The following is a 9514-nucleotide window of genomic DNA, read 5'->3' as shown; positions in this document are numbered from 1 at the left end:
TGGAGGGAGTATAAAGATCAGCGCTTACCAGAGGTTAGAGAGGAGGGAGGGATGAATAGGTAGATCACAGAGGATTTTTAGGGCAGTGAAACTATTCTGTGTAATACTATAGTGGTGGATACACCTCATTATACATTTGTCAAAACTCGTAACACACCCACCAAGAGTAAGCCATGGACTCTAGGTTTGATAATGTGTCAGTGGAGGTACATAAATTATAATAAATGTATCCCTCTGTTACACTTGATAGTGGGGGAGGTTATACATGAGTGGGGCAAAGCACACAGAATTCTCTGTACCTTCTATTCAATTTTGTTGTGAACCTAAATCTGCTCTAAAAAATAGTCATTTTGTTTAAAAATGACCTGCGGACAAGAGCATACATAGGCCTAGCTTTCAGCAAGCAAGGAAATCTTTGTAGGATACAAATGTACAAATACAGAAGTAGTAGTGTCAGAAGAATATAAAAGTAGTAGATAGCAAAGCAAGTATGTATTGAGTGTTAGGGCACTGAGGATACAGATATTAAAATTTAAAAAAACCCACAATACCTGCCCCTTTGCAGCAGATGCTCTAGTAACTATAGCCACAGAAAATCAAATGATTTAAAATGCATTAGAAAAATCTTTTTTTTGTGGGGGGGGGTCTCTTTAGGGCCACACCCGAGGCATATGAAGGTTCCCAAGCTAGGGGACTAATCAGAGCTAGAGCTGCCAGCCTACACCACAGCCACAGCAACACCAGATCTGAGCCGCGTCTGCAACCTACACCACGGCTCACGGCAACACCCAATTCTTGACCAGCTGAGCGAGGCCAGGGATCAAACCCTCAACCTCATGGTTCCTAGTCGGATTCATATCCACTGCGCCACAATGGGAACTCCAGAAAAATCTCTTTTTAAATAAACCATTAAGGATGCTTTTTAGAGAGGAAGAATTAATACCTAGCTGTTTCTTTCGGGGGGGGGGGGAAGGAAGTCTGAGGTTTTCATAAATCGATTTCGTTTGTAGGGAGGTCTAGACCAAAAATATCCATTATTTAAATTTCATAACTACAACTAAAATCTGTAACAGAAATCTTTAAGCCAAGAAAAACCTCCAATCTCTAGAAATCAAGTAAATCAACTGCTTTAAAATGTAATTTAAATGGTTGCTTTGCAAAGTTACTAAACTTATTTTGTCACTCTCCTTATGTAAGGCCTGTTTTCAAAACTGTATCAACTGAAAATAAAATCCTATTCATATTAGGTCATTGTTACCATAGCTAGATATTTCCTTTGAAATCCCAATTAATCTTAGCCTAATCATATTCGTTTTAAATACAGACATTAAAAAATATTGCCCTACATCATTTTTGTAAGAATTTCCCAAAGCTCAGAGGGAACACATTACACTAACTTGAATTAAATTTCTGAATTTGTAGTTTGTGTAATACTTATCCTGAAAAGTTCCTTATCTATTACTTATATTGCACTTCAGTTTAAAATATCATTACATGTTACTAAATCATGCTGGAAAGCTGCCAAGTGGGGTCATTTAAAGCAACTGTATATCTAAAGGAAATATTTCGGCAAAGCAAGACTTTGGGGTTCACTTATTCCAAATCACAAAAGCCTACGACTTGAATATCCAGAATGAAAAAAAAGTATACCATTTGCATAACCCACTTCAGGTCAAAATCTACTTGTCACAAAGTTCTAACAGCTAACCAAAATCCTCTCCTCCACTCTTTGAGCCAATATCTCCCTGATAAAATTACCAGGCCATTACACTTATCGCCACACTACACTCTGCCTGGTCAGTAAATGTCCAAAAGAGATGGTGACACCATAGACACCCAACACTCAGAAACTCAATGTTTTACTTTTCCAAGGTAGTTAAGTCCTCAGAAGCAAACTGATCCATGAATTTGATTTTTTAAACTCCAGACTACATAAGATCTATATAAATGCCTTACTACAGAAATTTCCCAATGCCATCATCTCCAAATGCCTGGAATTTATCATCTAAACCTCTTGTTTTCATTTTAAAACGAAATGCACTAAAAGAAAAATCTAAGCACTAATGATTTAAAATGTGATTTCATATATTCTGGCCTATGCATTTCCAGCATATGCAACATGTCAAGATCATGTCCTGAGTTTCCTTATTAAACAACAAACAGCCTTAGCTGCAAACATTTACTGAGCACATGGGCCTGTGACTGCTCTAAGACCTTCGCTTATTATCATCTCATCCATTCTCCCAACAAATCCTGTGAGGTAGGTACTGTCATCACTCCCATTTTGCAGATTAGGAAAATGAGGCCAGGAGAAGTGAAGCATATCTTGCCCAAGGTTACAAACCGGTGGGGCAGGGCTGAAACCAAAGCAGGCAGGCAGTTTTCAGAGTCCGTGCTCCCAACGTTCTCAACTGCTGAAAAGAGTTAACAATTTACCCTTGACAGCTGCTTATCAAGAAACGGTAAATGTTCAACTGCTAGAAACGGACAGTCTGATCACTGTCCTATATTCGTGCTTACGGCTTCTATGACTTTGACAAATCAGCTACACCATCTGATTTTCCGAACACACAAACTGGGCTTCTCTGGATGTCAGAGCAAATTCTGAGCCTTTCCAGGAACGGGAAAGGAAAAAGCTACGCAACGCTGTGGCCCAGATTATCCACATTCCTACATTATAAATCTGGGAGAGTCGCGAAAAGGCCCCAAACTACCCGGAAAATGAAGCCCAGGAAAACTAAGGTTTACAATAAGACGCTGGAGCTTCCCTGGCAAGCCGTTCACGCGATCTCTTCTAACGACATAAACAGGGGAGGAGGCTGCATTCTTCCCACCGCACAATGAAGGCTCAGGCCGGAGCCGGAGAAAGGACGCGGTGCAATGGGGGACGGCCGCTCCGGGGTCGGGGGCAGGCCGTGGAGGCCAAGGACGGCCGAGTCGCCCCGTCCGGTCCCGGGCCGCAGGGCGGTGCGGGGAGGGGCCGGAGGGAAGGGCCGGCCACTGCCCGCACTCAGCTGACCTCCGCCATGTTGGCCGCACACCCCGGGACCCTTCACAACAAAGGCCGGCACCTGGGCGCGGGGCGCGCCGGGCACCTCCCCCGGCCAGGCCCGCCTCCCGGGCTCGCGGGGGCCGGGCCGGGCGGTGAGGAGGCCCTTCCCCGCCCTCGCCCCGGCCGCGCGGGACCGACTCACGCCGCGGGCCTGCCGGGCCCGGGGCGCCGGGGGCGGGGGCGAGCCGGCTCGCGGCGGCGGGCAGGGCCGGGCAGGGGAGGAGAGGGGAGGGGCGGGGGGCGGCGCTCGGCCGGGCGGCCCGGCTCGAGCCGAGACAAAGGCGCCCGGCGCCGGGGGCTGCCCGCTCCCCCGCCCGGACGGCGCGGCGCGACCCGGCCCGGCCGCCCTTCCCGCCCGCCGCCATTACCCGGCCTGGGAATGCTCCTCCCGCAGAGCCCCTTGCGGCCCGCTCCTCCCTCCAGGCTGGGTCCCACTTACCTGTGGGCGGAGAGCGCGCCTCGGACCCCAGTCCTGGCTCAAACGCGCTCCGTCGCCGCCGCCAAGCCCCGCCACCGTGGGCAGCGCCACCGCCTCTTCCCCGTGCCGACACCGACCGGACACCCCGGGCCGCCGCCGCCGCTCGAGAGCGCGCCCCGCAACGGCCGCCCCGGCTCCCCCCTAGCCGCCGCCGCCGCCGCCGTTTCGCGCGTCCTCGAGCCCGCCGCGCGCCCCCGCTAAATACCACACACTGCGGCGGCCGCCATGAGGAGGCGCGGCCCCGCGCTCTGGCGGCCCGGCGGGGGCGGGGCTCCCCTCCGGCGCGCAAGCGCAGAGTCGCTCGCGCGGCTGGCCGAGACTTTCGCGGGCAGCGTGGTGCGGGTGTTCAAGGCTTTGGCGCCCGGGCTCCTCAGCTGTGGTTGCTGAGACTGAACACCTCGCGCCCAAGAAATGCTGGCACAGAGCGGTCCTGGTCGAAACCGACCCTGGCTGGGGAGAAGCGTGCGCTCGTCTACCCGGTCGGAGACCCTGGGTTGCGCGCGCCCCCTAACTCCGCGGCTTTGTTCCCCGGCCCAAGGGGTCGTCCTGCGCCGCGGCCACGCTGTCTCCAGCTCTTGTTTCGTTTGCTGTTTTCACACAGCACCTCCTCTGGCCCTTCCCAGTTCCACTCTTTCCCCTTCAATAGGAAAGCGGCCACCAACCGGGACCCCACCCTTAGAAGACGTCCAAGCCCCCTTCCTTAGGTTTGAGCTTCACTTCAGCAAAAGCGGAACGAGTGTCAAAAGCTTATTTTAGCTGAAAAGTGGGCAGTGGGAAGCACGCCCTTTCCCATGTCCTCATCTGGAAGCTAAATGAGACTCTGGGTTTTCGTCACACAAAAAATAAAAAGCAAATGTCATTCACGGTTCTTGACGGGTACAAGGTACAAATCTGAGCAAACGCCAGCGTCACATATTTACAAGCTCTCGATTTCCATCTAAGATCCTCCATAAAAGTAGCATTCTGCGTGAAAACCAAAAAGGTACTTTTTTTATATATGAGATTTTAGAAACCATCCAGGGAATAGTCTCCCATGATGTCCAAGCTCCCTACCAATAGGAAATCTTTTTGGATGGGAAGTTTTTATGCAAGCACTCCACTGAACACACTCAAGTGTCTGCTTGAAAGCGAGAGGGACACAGTTATCTTAGGTACTGTTGCAAGCTGCTATTTTCTAGCTTCCCCCAATAAATTTGTAGACTGTGTCGGATCCTTCGACTTCTGTTCTCAACCTAGTTTTTGCTTATTGTGGCTATTGTCTTCCTCTGGGACCATTAATGCACAGTGTTTCTTGAAGTTGGGAAAGTAAAAAACCACGTGTTCTGAACCACATCGTGTACTGCTAATATGCCACTCATATGCTGGTCCTCAAAGTCTAAAATTCACTTGAAGAATTTGGGTGAGTTATAATAGTCCCTGCAGTTATCAATGGTGTTCTGTCATTAATTTCTTCAACGATAGATACAGAAGGATTCTGACAGGTGCTGTCATACACTGTCTGATCACCCATGGAGTCCACCTAGTGTAGAAGTCATTAATTTACTCAATGTTCATCACAGTGCTAATCCTGGGAACACAGAGCCATTAGTCCTGCATTCATGGAGTATATATCATCTAGTGGAGGACATAAACAGTCTCACAAATCTATCAGGACAACTGCGGGGGAAAAAAAAGTTACCAGAGCGGGGGAGGGAGGTGCCTGATGCTAAGAAGGTGCTAAGAAGGTATACAACAAGCCAAGTATATAATAAGACATGTGACTGAATACAGAACCTAAGGATTAGAAGGAATTAGCTGGCTTGGAGCGGGGGGGGGGGGGGGGGGGGGGGGGGGGGTTAGTGGAAAGTGGAGGACTTGAGTAAGAAGAAAGGCATTTCAGAGGAAAGCCTTGCAAGGTAGAAGCCTGCCCAATTCTAGGAAATGAAAAAAAGCTCCACTTTGGGGGGGGTTTCCCATGCAGAGAAAGGGAAGGGCCTAGGAGGGCACAGGGCAAGGGATGTGATACAGAAAAGGATGCCGAAGAAATCAACTGGGTTCAGAGAATGCAAGGGCTTTGTGGGCCAAGGTGCCTAAATTATGCAGCAGACAACAGTTGGCAGGCCTGTAAGGCCAAGAAAGGATTCACTGAGGAATAACCTTGGAACTGAGCCTTGGCTAATGTAGAGGAGGAGGAAGTTGGAAAGTCTTTCCAAGCAAAGGTAACAGGGAAAGGACAATCAGGGGGAAAAAAAAAGGCAAAAAAGGGTAGTGTTGAAGACGGAATGTGTCGAAAGGTAGAAGGGAGGTAGAGCTTGGCTGAGACTGGCCAGAATGAGCAAAGGCTGACCAGAGAAAAGTTCTTGCCATCTAGGCAGGGAGTGAAGACCTGAACCAAAGCGGTGGCTCAACAGACACGTTGAGGAGGGTCTTGTGGGAGAGACGTGGAGAGACGACTGGATTTGGAGTGGCATTAGTTGGATTTAGGGAGGGTAGTTTGCAAAGAAGATCAAAGAGCTGAGACCAATGCTAAAGACAAAGAGTAGAAATAATAGTAGCGACCATCTCAAGCATCTCCTTTGTGCCAGGCACATGCCTTCCCTATCACTCCTCACAAAAACTCCATGGAGTAATACTGTTATTATCCCCATTTGATAGATGAGGCACCTGAGGCACAAAGACCTCACAAATAACTTGCCTAAGGTCACACGGCTAGCTGCTAAGTCCCAGAGCCAGGATTCGAACCCAAGCTCAACTTCCATGCTCTGCTCTAAGGCTTATTCTGACATCTCTAGCTTGACAAATGGTGATGGACAGGGAGCAAGAAGGAGGAAAGGTAAGTTCCTGTGTTGGAGGTGTTAGGGGTGACGTGCCTTGGGAGCAGGCAGAAAGCAGCTGGAAAAAGGAATCCAGGACTTAGGAAGGAGGTTGCAGGTCACTCCCCCCCCCAACCCCCGCCCCGCCCCCGCAGCCGCCGCCCCACTCCACCCTTCTGCCCCACCCCAGCTAGGGCGTGTTCCTATCACATTGGCTGGAGTAAAATGTGACTGGGCTTCTCTGCAATCACCTAGGAGGGACATTAGTGAGAAAAACCAAGAGGGGTTTTTTTTCAGCAGTCATTTTGAGGCTTGTGAATTTCAGTTCAATGAAGGCAAAACCCTTGACATTACAAGGTGGAATGTAGCACATGTTTTTAATATATACTATATGGGAGGGGGGTTCCTTGGTGGCCTAGTGGTCTGGGAACTGAGACCCCACGTCAAAGCCGAAGCACACCGTGGCCAAAAAAAAAAAAAAGGATAGTATATGGGGAAAAAAATCTGAAAAAGAATGGGTATATGTATACGATAACTGAATCACTTTGCTCTACACCTGAAACTAACACAACGTTGGAAATCAACCATGCTCCAATAAAGATTTTTAAAAAGATGACACAGGAAAAGAATGAAATTAGAACACTCCCTAACACCATACACAAAAATAAACTCCAAATGGATTAAAGACCTAGATATAAGACCACACACTTTTCCTAGAGGAAAACATAGGCCAAACACTCTCTGACATAAACGACAGCAACATCTCAGATCCACCTATCAGAGTATTGACAATAAAAAGAAAAATAAACAAATGGGACCTACTCAAACTTCAAAGTTTCTGCACAGCAAAGGAAACCCTAAACAACACAAAAAGACAACCCACAGAATGGGAGAAAATCTTTGCAAGTGAATCAACTGACAAGGGATTAATCTCCAAAATTTAAACACCTTCTGCAGCTCCATACCAAAAAAACAAACAACCCCATCCAAAAATGGGCAGAAGATCTAAACAGACAATCCTCCAGAGAAGACATACAGATGGCCAAGAAACACATGAAAAGATGTTCAGCGTCACTCATTATTAGAGAAATGCAAATCAAAACCACTCTGAGGTACCACCTTAACACCAGCCAGAATGGCCATCATCCAAAAGTCTACAAACAATAAGTGCTGGAGAGGGTGTGGAGAAAAAGGAACCCTGGTACCCTGTTGGTGGGATTGTAAATTGGTGCAACCACTGTGGAAAGCAGTATGGAGATTCCTCAGAAAACTAAACATAGAACTACCCTTTGATCCAGTAATCCCACTCCTGGGCATCTATCCAGAGAAAACCATGACTCACAAAGACACATGTACTCCGGATATTCATTGCAGCACTATTTACAATAGCCAAGACGTGGAAACAACCTAAATGTCCATCAACAGAGGAGCAGATCCAGAAGATGTGGTCCATATACACAATGGAATATCACTCAGCCATTAAAAAGAACGAAATACCAGCATTTTTTGCAACATGGATGGACCTAGAAACTATCATGCTAAGTGAAGTCAGCCATACATTGAGACACCAACATCAAATGCTTTCACTGACATGTGGAATCTGAAAAAAGGACAGACAGAACTTCCTTGCAGAACAGATGCTGACTCACAGACATTGAAAAACTTATGGTCTCCGGAGGAGACAGTTGGGGGGTGGGGGGATGTGCTTGGGCTGTGGGATGGAAATCCTGTGATATCAGATTGTTATGATCATTATACAACTACAGATGTGATAAATTCATTTGAGTAATAGAAAAAAAAATGAAAAAAACAAACAAACAAAAAAAGATGACACGGAAGTTCCTGCTGTGGTGCAACAGGATCGGCAGCATCTCTGCAGCACTGGGACCCAGTTTTGATCCCCAGCCTGGCACAGTGGGTTAACGATCTGGTGTTGCTGCAGCTGAGGCATAAGTCACAACTGTAGCTCGGATCTGATCCTTGGCCCAGGAACTTCCATATGCCATGGGGTGGGGAAAAAAAAGACAAACAAAAAAGATAGACACAAAACAAACGCAAAAACATATACAAAAGTAGACTTAACAGTGGCTTCCTCAGAGTTTACCGGAGTTCGGTTCTAAACTCCACCCATGAAGAAAAAAGTAAGTTTAATTGAAATCACTCTTGAAACTCCTTTGAATTGCTGGTAAATTACAGTACACTTTGTTTTGTGACCACCAAAGCTCTAAACACCATGCTTTGCCAAAATCAAATCAAATCCCCATCCTTCTCCCTTCTAGACCATTAATACCCCCTTTATTTTGTCCATCTAAAAATGACACTACCCCCTTTGGCCCAGTGCTGGAGTACCTTATAAACAGTGGATTCTTATAGGTGGATTCTTTTAAGTTGTGGGGTTGCCCAGGACAAAGTGTTCCCGGAGACGCCACACACCAGTTTCAAAGTGTCTGAGCTTTCGCGTCACTGCTCAGAAGCAACTTCTGTTTCTGGAATTCTCAAACTTGCTTTCCTAGGCTTGGCTGGTGTCAGCTCTCCTAGAGAAAAGACGAAACTACTTCTCCTTCCTTCTCCCGCTTCCCTTTTATACAAAACTGGCTGATTAGATTAATTCATCACCACTAATCTTACCTAGATTTAGGAGGGGCTGAATCTGATTGAATTTATTCCTAGGAAGGTCTGAAGGGTTGATAGGTGTGGGTGGGACACAACAAGCTACTATGAATGTTAAACATCTGAAGAAAAGTAGCCCCACTGTGAAGTAACGAAACATTCTTTCCTTTTCTGAAGAGGGAAGCAACTCTGCTTCCATGACAGTTAATCTATAGAAAAGCACTTTGTAAACTCTAAAGCCAACCCAAATAGTGCTCCACTTGATGGGATTTCAGGACTAGTGCCAAATGTTTTCAGGCCATATGGGGAAACTATTTCAAGGCACGGAAGCCTCCTGGTCCTCGCAGATCACATCAAATGACGGATTTCATCTACTCCAATGGAACGTAAAGAGCTAATCCTATAGTGGCCCCATAATAAAGGCTCCAATGACAGTAAGCAGCATGACTGTCCTCTTTCCTGCTTAAGCAAGCACCATTGATAGTATCTATATTTTGGGATCTTATACAATTTCATAGTAACTTGATACATAAGAGAGGTCAGATACCAACTCACTGACATCTTCTCAATAACAACTATTCT

At 47.1% G+C, this 9514-nt stretch overlaps 1 protein-coding gene across 3 annotated transcripts in view; it reads right to left on the bottom strand.

Annotated features, from left to right (window-relative positions):
* Positions 1-8803, bottom strand: part of SIAH1 (siah E3 ubiquitin protein ligase 1) — a 28015-nt gene extending 19212 nt beyond the window's left edge. Inside the window, exon 1 of one of the 3 annotated variants that reach the window (XM_013998276.2) lies at positions 8672-8803. The gene's annotated coding sequence lies outside the window, so the exon portion shown is untranslated. Of the gene's footprint in view, positions 1-2768; positions 2892-3491; positions 3773-8671 lie in introns of those variants that run through there. The other 2 variants (XM_021094232.1, XM_005664455.3) reach the window with 2 other exon arrangements.

This window comes from Sus scrofa, chromosome 6 (assembly GCF_000003025.6).
Source record: "Sus scrofa isolate TJ Tabasco breed Duroc chromosome 6, Sscrofa11.1, whole genome shotgun sequence".
In the NCBI taxonomy this organism is placed as follows: Eukaryota; Metazoa; Chordata; class Mammalia; order Artiodactyla; family Suidae; genus Sus; species Sus scrofa.
This window is presented reverse-complemented; position numbering and strand designations above follow the sequence as displayed.